The sequence below is a fragment of the Corapipo altera genome, unplaced genomic scaffold, assembly GCF_003945725.1.
Source record: "Corapipo altera isolate COAL_440 unplaced genomic scaffold, ASM394572v1 74, whole genome shotgun sequence".
Taxonomy (NCBI): Eukaryota; Metazoa; Chordata; class Aves; order Passeriformes; family Pipridae; genus Corapipo; species Corapipo altera.
In genome coordinates, this window is record NW_020884934.1 from 163,083 (window position 1) to 175,506 (window position 12,424).

The 12,424-nt window shown below is 38.7% G+C and overlaps 2 long non-coding RNA genes across 2 annotated transcripts; both read right to left on the minus strand.

Moving 5' to 3' along the window:
- Window positions 1–200: 200 nt before the first annotated feature.
- Window positions 201–6,367, minus strand: LOC113954990. The gene is made up of 4 exons (XR_003530376.1): window positions 5,877–6,367; window positions 4,301–4,391; window positions 3,028–3,133; window positions 201–639 (listed from the first exon to the last, which is right to left on the minus strand). It is a non-coding gene; the product is annotated as an uncharacterized LOC113954990 (long non-coding RNA).
- A 2,232-nt stretch (window positions 6,368–8,599) lies between these two features.
- LOC113955032 lies at window positions 8,600–12,110 on the minus strand. The gene is made up of 3 exons (XR_003530392.1): window positions 10,717–12,110; window positions 10,242–10,352; window positions 8,600–9,272 (listed from the first exon to the last, which is right to left on the minus strand). It is a non-coding gene; the product is annotated as an uncharacterized LOC113955032 (long non-coding RNA).
- Between the last annotated feature and the right edge of the window lie 314 nt (window positions 12,111–12,424).

Genomic DNA, 12,424 nt, shown 5'->3' on the forward strand with positions numbered 1-12,424 from the left:
AAGAGTAAATTAGTGTTTAAAAGCTATGAAATCTGTATTGCAGGTTGTTCCACTTCCTATTAAAAATAAATAGAGGAATATTATGAAAGCATTAAATCAGGATGTGATTTTTTTTTTAACAAGCTTATTTCACCTTTCCACAGCATTGCAAATAGTTTTGGTGCCCAGTTATGACACAATCTTTAATACTATCGGTGACAAGGGAAAAAGAATTAAAACTGGACGAGACCCGTAATTTTAGAACCAATACATAACAGCAAACAAATCTGATGGAAAATGCCATGAATAGTAATTGTTGGCTTGCAAAAATATGAAGGTCAGGAACAACACCGGGTAAAGTTTAAAAGATAAGAATACATCCTGGGAGAGAACAAGAAATTGTTTTTCATGCAGATGCTTTTCTCAGTCAGCATAAGATTTTCATTGCATCTTTAAAATGCTAAGTGTACTCTTTGCTAAAAATAATTAACAGTAAATAATTTGAAAACTTTACCTCTTTTCAGGTTCCTGGTGTTTATTGCACTCCAAAACTACCAGGATGAATTATCCACCTCTACTTGCTCACAGAAGTTCAAGAACCACATGTAGTACTTGGATGCTCCATCACCAAGATTCCCACATCATATCAGAAGTACAAACCTACAAGGACCATGGACAAACAGAAATAAATGAGGTAATACCCTATTTGGTCCTGTCATTATTATTAAGAGAAGAAAAGTAGAAGAAAATATTAGAAAATCAGGCTGAGATTACATATTTGAAACTTCATCAATTGTGAAAAAATAAATAAGCTGCCTTTTGTCAGCGATAGAATATTATTTTGGAAGCTGTGAGGTATATATGTCTGCTTCACAACTGGGCTTTTAGGGGGTGCTGTAATATATGAATATTCCAAAACATGTATTCCCAAGGAATGATCCCTAAATTCAGTTGTCCAAAGTTTCTATCTCAGAAAAGTTTTGGAATTTGTTTTCATTTTGGTCCTGAAGGACTTTGCAGTGAGCAATGAATGCTGATCTGCTAATGATCCTCCGTGGCTGCAGCCTGGTGCAGCTCTGCAATAGATGATTCAATTAATGCCTCTAAACATATTAGTCTTCACTGTTGCCTTGTTTTGGACTCTGGTTGTACTTCTAGTCAGTCCAGTGGACTTCCAGTGAATACACATTAACTAATTCTATTGTAAAAACTAACCTCCTGATGATGCTTTTGCAGCTGTAGTGATTAAAGGACACAAGACAGATGAATTTTTTAGGATTAATATTGTCTCTCTTTTGGGCCAATATTAATCTACACACCATTATTTCCACCAACACCATTTATCCATAAAGAAGCTGGTGCGAGACTAGGATTATCAACTTCGTGTTTCTTCTTGGTGTAAAGTCAGAGGACTTGAGTAAATCATACTTTTTTTTTTCTTGGCTGGATGTTGAGCTGTCACAGACTACTATTTCTGGGTGAAAAGCAGGTGTGCTTGTATCCACTCTTAACTGGGAGGTAGCTTCATGCAGTGGGCCAGCTCACAGTGCCAGTGCCATCGACCTGCCATCACTGGCTGCCCACCAGTTCCAGGACCCTCTCTGGCTTCATGACCACAAAAACATGGGGCATAGGAAGACTCATGCCATGGCAAAGCCACATGCTTGGGTAGACCTGGCTTGTGGCTGAGGCATGTAATCAGGAGGCACAGGACATCTTGATGCCATGTTGTTGTTTCCCAACTCGATAGGCAAGTTTATGTGGATAAGTTATGCATAGAGAGGTATTTCTCTACTATGGTAGTGGGAGCCATAAAAGACCTAAAACCATTTGTTTCTGTAATTAAATCATCCATCTCAGGACAATCAAGAAAAAACCTGCAAATGGAGACTTTTCAAATTAAGAAAAATTATGTGGGAAATAAATGTTTAAAAACCACACAGGCTAAATGGGTTTTCCTTTAATGGACTGAATATCTTGCTCTTATAAACAAACCCAAACCAAAAAGAAACAATCACCACAACAACCCACGAAAGCTGAAATTATTCACTAAGTACTCACTTGACCTATTCTGTCTGACTTAGAATATAAAGTTTAGGGATTTAAAAACAGATTTGAATGGGTTTTTTAAATTATTACTGATCAGTTTTCTTCTATCTTATGAAAGCCCACCAACAGATGAATGATAAGTAGCCATTTCATATTTAGAGCTGTTGGTACGTAATTCACATGTATAGAAAATTTAAGAGTTGTTTGTTGTTGTTCTTGCCCTTTTAAAGAAGTCTAAAGGGGTTTTTGTTACTTCGCCCTGGTACTCTCCTTTACTTGAAAACTTCTTTTCCATTTAGATAAGGTTTCTTTTTTTTTTTTTTTTTTTTTTTTTAATATGCCACCACACCACTGTGCAGATTAAGGGAGACATTTGATTATATTGGTGAACCCTGCACAAGGGGCTGCCTTCAATATCAGCGTTTAATCGATTTTATAGACACAAACAATGAAGCCCTTGAAAACCAAATTCATACTTGAAGTGGCTAAGCCTTTTCTGTACATCCCTCTAACTCCAGCATTCAATTCTAGCTAAGAAAGATCATATTCTTCCTGAAGTATTTTTCTCCACACATTTTTTGGCGACTAGCAATAGAAAGGAGTAAAATGCCTGATGTACCACATTAAGAAGGATGCTAAGCGGTTTACAAATCTCAGTAATTAATGACTATTTTTATCACAGAGAATATAGACGACTTTCTTATATCTATCTGAAACTCAATATAAGCCTCTATAAGCCTCCAGGCTGCATAATTGGTGCAATAGAGCTGAAAATGAGATGGAGGATATAATACAGCTCAAGTAATCCTGCCTTTAGCTGAAATGGAAGAGTGGAGGCTCTGAGCATCCAGAAATGTTGTTTCCACTAAGATTTAAAGCCAGCCAGCTGTTGGCTGCTGCAGTGAAAATTGTAGTGTTATTTACTTTCTTTAGTATACTTCGAATATTTAAAGTGACACAACCATATTTATGGGCATTTTTTTATCTCCAGCAACTTACACAATGTATATGTTCACATTTTTTCTTGTTCAGGGACAAACAAGAGTGTATTCTTCATAGAAGTTTCAATTCAAGCACTCTGGATATTATCTCAAGTTACAGCACCCTGGAAAATAAAAATTTGGTTTTACCTCCACTATGCAGTAGCTGTGAGGAATAAAATCTTTTAAAAATTATAATGGGTTTACAAAGGGTTTAGAGAATGGGAGGGAACATAGAAAAGGTTTATGCAGCTGTGACATTTAAAGATTGAAAAAGAGTGCTTGTTATACAGAGACCTGTCTAAATCTGTCAGGTTGGGATTTACTGTTTAGCACATTTACCTCAGATATGAAATAGAAAAAAGTTTAAAAAAGTAAAATTAAAAAATCCCACATCAATCTCACCTTCTCTTTCGTCTACAGTTTGCCTTGCAGAGAAGATTTTAATGGACTGATGACAATAATGAAAAAATTATTAGTATAAGTTCCTGTAATTTGTTATGTAACTTATTAGTAAATTATCTTCTTTTTGTGTGAGAGCATTGGAAAAACTCCCCAAATGCAGTGTCCTGGCTGAAATACACCCATCAATTTAGGGTTTTTTTAATTATTTTTTTCCCCATGGAAATCTTTGTTATTTTAAAGTTATAAGAGGTGAAATGCAGTCTACAACCTTAGGTTTTGGTTAAGGATTATATCTTTTTTTAATTGTGTGCAAGGAGCCTAGCAGAACAGAGCCCTGAGGCGCTGCTGTATAACAATCATTAAATAACATTAAACCTGTGGCAGGGGAGGAGGAATCAGAACAATCATTGTACATCATTCCTCCCAGATCCACTCTCAGCCTAGAGTGTAGTCCTTGGTCTGCTGGAAATGCCATCTTTTGATTACCACAGAAAAATCCCATTAAAGTTCCTGCCATTACCACAGTCCTACTGCCTTTGTCCTTGTGACAGACACATTACCACGTTCTGCTTCATCATCTGCATCACTAAAATAAGGACACTGATTTTCTGTCTCAGGGATATGTCGTGGATCTTGACACTGCTGGACTGAAAATGATGCGGAACAGCAGAACATTGTTATTACTGCTTAATAATGTTGAACAATACTTGGGAGCTTCTTCAGACTCCCAAGTCCTGCTCAGAAAGTGCAGTCACCTCTCAGAAGAGAGGACTGGTAGGCAATTGCTAGGCACTGTGCTCCATCCAAATAAGCAATGGAAATAACCTCTTGGAACACTTCTGTGGGAACTGCTCTTGTGCTACAAACCATCCCCCACGATCACTCACTGAACACTGAAAACACTGGGACTGTGAGGAGAGACTGTTGTAAGGAGAAGCTTGAAGAGCTGGTGGTACATGATCAGTCATTGTCACCTCCCTACAAGAGAACACAGACACTTCTCAGTGCCTTTAACACAAGAATAGATAGGTTAATAAGAACTTGTTCATCCTAGAGACCTTGAAATTCTGTGTTCTGTTGATCGTGGCCCAGCCAAAGCATCATTCAGAGTGACAAGAATTTAGTTTTAAAACTGCAAGGATGAGGCATTCTGACTTCTGTGGATGGACAGAAGTTATTTGAATGTGCTTCCCCTCATGGCACAGCTTGGAGCTCAAAAGGAAATTTATGCCCTCAATTTATCTTTCTTTGTACTGCATCTTTTATGTATTATTTTGTCCTTATGAACCACACTACCAAAGAGGTATTATGCAAAGAGGTAATATAAAATGTTATGCTAAAAACTGCTTTATCACACTTACATTAAGTCAGTGTTATCAAATATGTTTTGGTATTCACTGTGGCGTATAGAAATGCTTCTCCTTTCTTTATGTTAAACTTTCACAGTTTTACCAGCATCAGATTTGAACAGCTTTGCCTGGCTGATTTCTTGGAAAACTGGGTAAATGAGGAGAAGGGGGGAAATACATTAAGCTGGAGATGTTTTGAACCTCACATTATTTTCTTTGGTTCCCAAAGCCCATTTGACTGTGTGAGCACTTACTCCAGGAATATAAGACCACTCTTTCTGAGAGGCAACTCCCCCTTTAAGAGACAGGTATATGAGCCACAGAAAGTTTTGATGTTTCTGGAGCTATAAATGACCAAGGTAACAGTGGTTTGGTTGAAAAGGTTGCAATATTGCCAGAGAAAAACTTCAACTAAAAGAAAAAGAAAGTGGGGAAGCAGGACTGAAAATTCACTCTAATAGGAAAAGTAATAGAGCTGTCCTTATGAGGATCACATTTTCTATTCATGTCTTGAAAGAACTAATCAAAGTTTTGATTTTACTACTCAAATCTCCTCTATTTTTTTCCATAGGTTTTCATATATTTCAAATTTGCATTTGCAAATACAATCATTATCTTTTTAGTACCACCTCCTTCTGTGGTCTGCTCATGAACACTATCTTCTTAGAATCACACAATTCATTTTTCTGTTTCCTTCTCAGTGTTTTCCCTTTCATTCCTCTCCATATTGACCTATTTTCAGGAACAGTTTCTAGTATCGTCAGAGTTTGAATCCAGCAGGATACACATTAGAATTAAGTTTTAAAAATCAACCTACAGGGTAAAGGGACAAAAAACCTCTACCTGTCACACTTTCCCTTCCCTGCAACAACAGCTCAAGATGACAATATTGCTGTCTGGATATACACACACACAGAGATTGCCCAAAGTTTAACAGACTTGTGTTACAGGGCAAATGTTCTGTTAACAGCAACTTTCAAAGTTTACTTTACAGAATTTAGTCTTGCAGATAAATCCAGTGTGGTTCCTAAACCTCAATAATACTGGATCACACAATGAGTTATCCATTTCTTAATGTTACAGGAACACTAAAGTTGAAAATTGTGCCACTAACCTAAAGACAATGTGTAGCCTAAACTTTTAAAGCAGACTGCTTGCAGACCTCCATCACTGAAGACATATTTAACACATCAGAGTGGATGTAGGAAGAGGGGAAAAAAAAAAGAAAAAGAAAAAATACCTATCTGCAGTTGGGAATTAATTATGGGAGGATAGTTATGTTATATTATATAATATATTATTAAAGCCATAGAATTGTTGTCTGCTGAGCCTTCTGGGGGTTTAGGTGCCATATAAACTGTAAAAGAGTGGCAGTCCAGGTACAGTGTGAATAATCTGATCAGGTAGCTGAGGGAAACCGATCCAAGAGGCTCAAAAAGTGGGAGTCTTTGGGGAAAAAAAAAAAAAAGAATTTGTTTTCCTGTAAGATTATCAGATCCAGCTTGGTGCATTAAGTCTCCTGGGATCCCACAAACTCCCTCTGTCATACTGAAGGACAAGAAGCTCTCACACTGCATGCAGAAACCTAAAGAGGAGTGTTTATATCTTCCCTCATTTGACCTTGATACATCCACAGTATCAAACCTGATCTGTGGGAATGGCAGTCTGCATCTGCCTAACGTGGCCATCTCCCACTGCCACGAGCACTGTTCTTTGGCAGTGAAGGCAGACAACTGACAGCTCTGCTCTCCCTCCCTGGGAATAAAATGGTGACACAGAACCCATCGGGGAGATAATGTGCACTGCCCAGGGAGTTGGCAACTTTTAGTCCAGTGGGGCTGCAGCCCCATAGGCCAAGGGAAGAAAGCTAACAAGTTTGTGCTGTTTCCCATACCAGTTTTGTCAGCCTAGCACTATATACATATGTGTATATATGTATATATATGTAAAGGGACATGGTGCATCTGTGTGTGTGCATCTGCACAGCAGACTAGTGCAGAGGAGCCGAGGCCAGCTCTGCCACCACAGCACTGTATAGCTCAGGAACAGCCATTTAAACTCGAGTCCTGTTGTTAAGGAACCTTCCCAGCGTGACCATTCATGAGACTCTCAGGCAGTCACACTCCAAGCACCACAGACTTTCACTGCTGGGACTGAGGCCCTTTCACAGCAGTGGTTCCAGTGACCCAACAGGTCCCCTCTTGATGCCCTGCACACCCCACTCACACAGTCAAGACCTCCTCGGTTCCTCATCGGTTTGACTACAAGTTTCCCATATTAGTGTGTCAGACGACTCATTCCATAAAGCAATTTATTCATGGTGCAGTAACACAGAAACAGTTCGAGTTGGTGCCTCTGAGGAGGGTCTCCAAACAAAGGAATCCCTGGGGTTTTTTTCTCTCCTAGCCCAAGTATGTCACACTCACTCTTCTTCCGGAGTCATCGGCTCCTGCCTTGTCTCAGGGTGTCCCTCACCTGGTTGTGCCACAGGTGGTCCCTGTGCCTTTTGTCATGTAAAGGGTTGGCAGTTCACAACCTCTTGTCTTGGGCTCCCATCCAGAGCTCAACATGCACCCCCTGAGCCACCTGCACTGAATGTATTCCTCAGTACTGTCATCCCATTCTCAGGGGAATACAGCACCTGGGACATGTCCACAGAGCTCTGGAAGGATATACTGTGACATCCAAGTTCAGCTCTGACCCCGTTCAGAGCATCAACTGAGCCCCAAGCTTCCCTTTAGCCCCTCAGGGACCACAGTGCTGTCTTTGTGGGTTTGCTCAAGAAGGACGTTTCTGTATAGCCTGAACTGGACATACTAACTTCTCCTTCACTGTCTGGGGTTTAAAACAGAAGCAGGCAGAGCTTTGATGAGCATGAGGGATGAATTGTGAAACAGGTAATGAGCAATCCTCTCTCAAAGGAAGAGAACTGAGATCTCCCCTCCTTGCTCTGTGGATGCCATGAGGAGGCTGGTTGCACTTACCGTGGCTGCTGAGCAGCAGGCCTAGTTACTGTCTGCACACTGACAGGAAAAAAGTAAGTCAAAAAAGTAAACAACTAGTATTTATTGGTGTAATTAAAAATGACTAAAATATGATAGAAATATCTAATCATCACAAGAAATCCTGTAACCAATTTCAAACGTGATTAAACTCCCATTGTTGCAAAATAAAGTAATCTAATCAACAGCCTGTGTTCTAATTACATCTACCTGATCTCAAAATATTTCTGAGCTTGTTTATATCCCCAAGCCTTTTTATCTTGACGTACTGTAAAATCGTTTCTAAAATGAATCAAGTAATGTGTTTTTCTTTCCGCGGCAGGTACAGCGATGTGAGCACAGGGAGGTTCAGGGAACACTGCCATGAAGTGATGATTGAAAATCTCAGGCAAGTGGGGGGAGCAACGGAGAGGGAAATGAGAGTGCTCAAGGGGAAGAAACTGCTGGAAAAGGGAGGAAAATACCCTGTATACAAATGAGGGTTATAACAGACTAACAGGGTGAGAAGAAACTAAACAGAGAAGGAAAAGAAGGGAGAGCAGAGAGATGAAGGCAGGGTGATTAGAGGCACTTAGAAGTAGGATGGAGGAAGTGGAGAGAATTCAAGACTTTAAATTACCATCAATTAAGTTTTAAAATTTCATATTTCTACCTCTTTCTCACATTTATTCATTTAAGCATTTCCTCAAACCTGATCTTTGCTCTTGTAACCACAGGAGTTCAAACAGTTGATGATGGTTGGTGGAGGAGGAGACAGATGGATGGAAGGTGATATATATATATATATATGCACATTGCTAAATAGTTAATATTGTAAGAAATATGTTAAGTCACCTCCAAAAATAGGAAAGGATAGGGACTTTGGAGACTGGAAAAACCATGTCTTCCTGTTTTGCTGTACAGTAAAGTGCATTAAGAGGTTTTCATCATGTTATTTGCTTCTGGATGCTACAGCAACATGTAGAACTAAAAGCACGGCATGGCAGGGAGAAAAGGCAACATGCTCACTATTAGAAAGACTAGAGATAGGAGCATAAATACTTTTAGCAGCAGACTAACCACACAAATGATGAAGAGGGAAAAAGAAACTTTAAAGGTTTTATTTTCTATTATAAATTCTTTCATTACTCAAACTACTCGAAAAACCTTTCCCCACACACATACACATTCTACTTCCAGTGTTAAATCAAGCTTGCTGAAAATCAAAAGGATACGTAGCACACAGGCAGGGTCTCAATTAAAAAAACTCCATAGGAAACATGCACAGTGTTGACCCTCATTTCTCTGACAATAGGGACTTACCTCGGGTAAGAAAATGGTTAGTTACTTTCAATCTATGTGACAACAGTAAGACCATCTGGACAGCGGGAAAGGCAGAGGAGACACTTTCAACTGACAAATAAGCAATATTCAACTCATAGAAAAGGGAAAAATTACGGTGTTTCTATAACATTCCTGAAGAATTCAGGGCTTTGGTGTGAAACATTAGCTCTCCTGCTTTCTTGCTTCTGTGGGTAACCAGAAGGATACAATAATTCAGAAGAATAATGCAGAGGATAAAATATGTTTAAGATACATGAAGTAAAATTCGCTGTGTGAAAGCTTTTTACTTCTCATCTTTTTCATTTTAGATCCCTGAGATTTAATGCTTTTCCCATTGTTAGTCACTATTAATGAAAAAACTCTTATGGAGCTCAGTATCTGAGAAAGTGGTCTGTCCTCACTGAAAAACAACAGGGTTGTGAAATTTTAGCAGGTTTCCTCTGAAGCACATCTAGAGACCCTTCAGTGCAAACAGTTACTCAAAGAGGCAGCACCTGGAAAACTGAAGAGATAATTAATATTTTGATAATGACCTCTATATCCAAATTAAAAAAAAAAGGAATAGAAAACTGACAAGAGCTGTAACCAGGAAATGTCATGGATGCAGCTTCAGATTCAGAAGAGAGGAAAAGCTTGGCTCAGACTTTCACTTTACTTTGTACAAGACAGGACCATGCAGTAAGTTTAAAACAACCTTTCTCTATGGAGAAATTGGCTTTGTTGAGAACCCAGTGTATGACACATGTCCCAGAGGAGATTTTTCCCAAGATCTGAAGGGTCTTGGGTGCCCAGTCCAAAGGCAAAGCAAGGAAGGGGCTTGGAGAAAAATTTGTTACAGGGAAATGCCAACAGATCAAACTCTCCTCAACAAGTAAGAGAGAGAACAAAAAGGAGAACAAACCAAAACACGTAACAAAAAAAAATAAAATTGCCTGGGTTAAAAAAATAAAAATAAACACAAATTCAAAACAAGGTTAGCAATTCCCACAAGTCCTCACAAAACCTACCTGGCTTTTGTTCAGGTATACCAGTTCCTATAATACACCATAGAGACACTCAGGTCACTTTATAGTAGGGTAGGACTGATTATAGCGAAAACCCTAACTGTGGCAGCCAAGAGATCAGCACCTAATCACTCACCTTTTTTTCCTCACCTCTTCTCCTCTGGTTGCAATGTTTATATTACTTAAAGTGCTCAAATCTCATTTATTTGTGTACTCCCTCTTTAAGAAGTTTTCTGAGCTTCTGAGGCTTTACTGTTCCTCCTAAAACAGAGAGACAGAGAAGGAGGAAAATTATAAACTTCCAATTATGCAAAAAGTTAGCATAGTTGCTGATGATTTATACTTTGTTTCATCTTTTATAGGTCATCTTAAAAGTTAACATTTAAATTATTTGAGAAATTCTGACTCTTAAATTGCCTGTTTCAATAACATTATTGCTGCTGGCTCCCTCGAGTGCTTGTGCTCTTAGTTTCCTGATTTTAATTATTAATACACCACCACATGTTGTGTTTTTCTCTGTAGCAGCAGAAAGGTTAATATTCATAACCAGTGTTTAAGGCTATTTTTAAAGGTAGGTTAGGAACAGTGCAGGGGAAGATGGAGGAGGAAATCAAGTTTTAATTACTTGTTAATATCCATATCTAGGTTGTGGAGCTGATTGCAGCTCTGCTGCTTCCCAGGCCCTTTCCACGCACTTCCAGAAGCACAATTCCATCCAAGGGTGAACATCACTCCCTGCCCCTCTGACATTACCTCTGTGCCAGTTGCTTTCGGGAACCTCTGACCATCAGCTTTTGTAATACTGATCTACTGAAACGAGGGAGAAATATTAGAGAATTTTTCATAAAACTAGAAAACCTGTACACACGTGTAATCTCCTCCACTCTCATCCTGCACTGCAATCCAAATAACACATATTGGCTTCTTTCTTTGGTTAGGAAGGACCAAAACCAGCTTCTCTCTGCCTTATTCCCCGGTGTCTCAGACTACTTTTTCTCCTGACAGAAATCTAGATTGAAACAACCATCACAATTTATTCCCTGCTGCCTATTTCTGAGACTCCCAAAAGCATAAAAGCTTCTTTTCTTTTTTTTCCTCTACAAAGCCACACTCAGAAATCTTCTTTTATATCAGCTAGGATTTCTATCACAGACTCAACTCTACTTTTATTATCAGAATGCAATATTTGATCCTTTCTCAATAACGAGTGCACTCAACTACATCATTTAGATTGAAGCCAAAGTGAGAAAGAAAAGAGGAAATGAAGAAAATCCTTTCATAATCAATCTTCTCCCCATTTCTATTCCTCATGACAAGGTGAAAGCAGTTCACAATTAGTCACCTCAAACTTGAATCAAAGCTCAGAATTGCCCAAGACAGATTTCTACATGTCCCTGCATAACATCTCTGTGTTCAAACAGGGAGGATCCTACTGGGATTACTTGCTTCAATTCTATCCTAAAAATAAAGATTAAAATGGACCAAATTTCTACCTTACAGTCTTTTAAACATACAAAGGAAATTGAGACACACACACTTTTGTACCATTTTAAATTCTCAGCCCATTCAGTAGAGAACCAGAAGTCACTTCCTTCCATTTCCCAGTCTTTCCTTCTCTTCCTCTCAGAAATGAACCATCAGGGGTTACAAGGCATAAATTCAAGTCTTCCCAGAAAATGGATTTTTTTTCCCATGTATTCTCATTAGAAAACTTCAGTTTAAAAGGCAACACAGTAGATATTTATGGAAGACAGAGAAGGATACATACTATAATATTCATTTTCCCCCTCTCACCCAGAGGTTCAGGATTGTCTTTGTAATAGGAAACCCCTGGATCAACAGCATTAGTGAGTTCAAACTCAAAAGATAATGTTTACTTGGCACTCCTCCCCTTTCTGATCTTGTGAAACGTGTTCCAAAGCCCATTTTCCCACATTCTAAGGGAGTAACACAACTACAGTGCTGCCACATAAATTAAATGCCAATTGCCATCCTGAGAAGGACTCCACATATTTAACTGATGAACAAGTAAATTAAGGATTATATATATTTTAGTGGAAAATTAAAAAAAAAAAAAAAGTGGACTTGACTATGTTTTTTCTCGTAGGGTTGTTACAGAATGAACCTCACGGACACTATTATTGCTACTCTATTTTTTTTGTTTTCTTCGCTTTCAGAATTATAATGCTTTGTTTCACTGCCTGTTAAGACACAGGCAGGCCTAGGAACAAAAATCATTCCTCAGGGTTTAGATAGTTTCACTCATTTATATTCACTAGAAGACATTTACCTATTCCTCTTTACTGTAAAGATGATGCAAATATTTATTATGC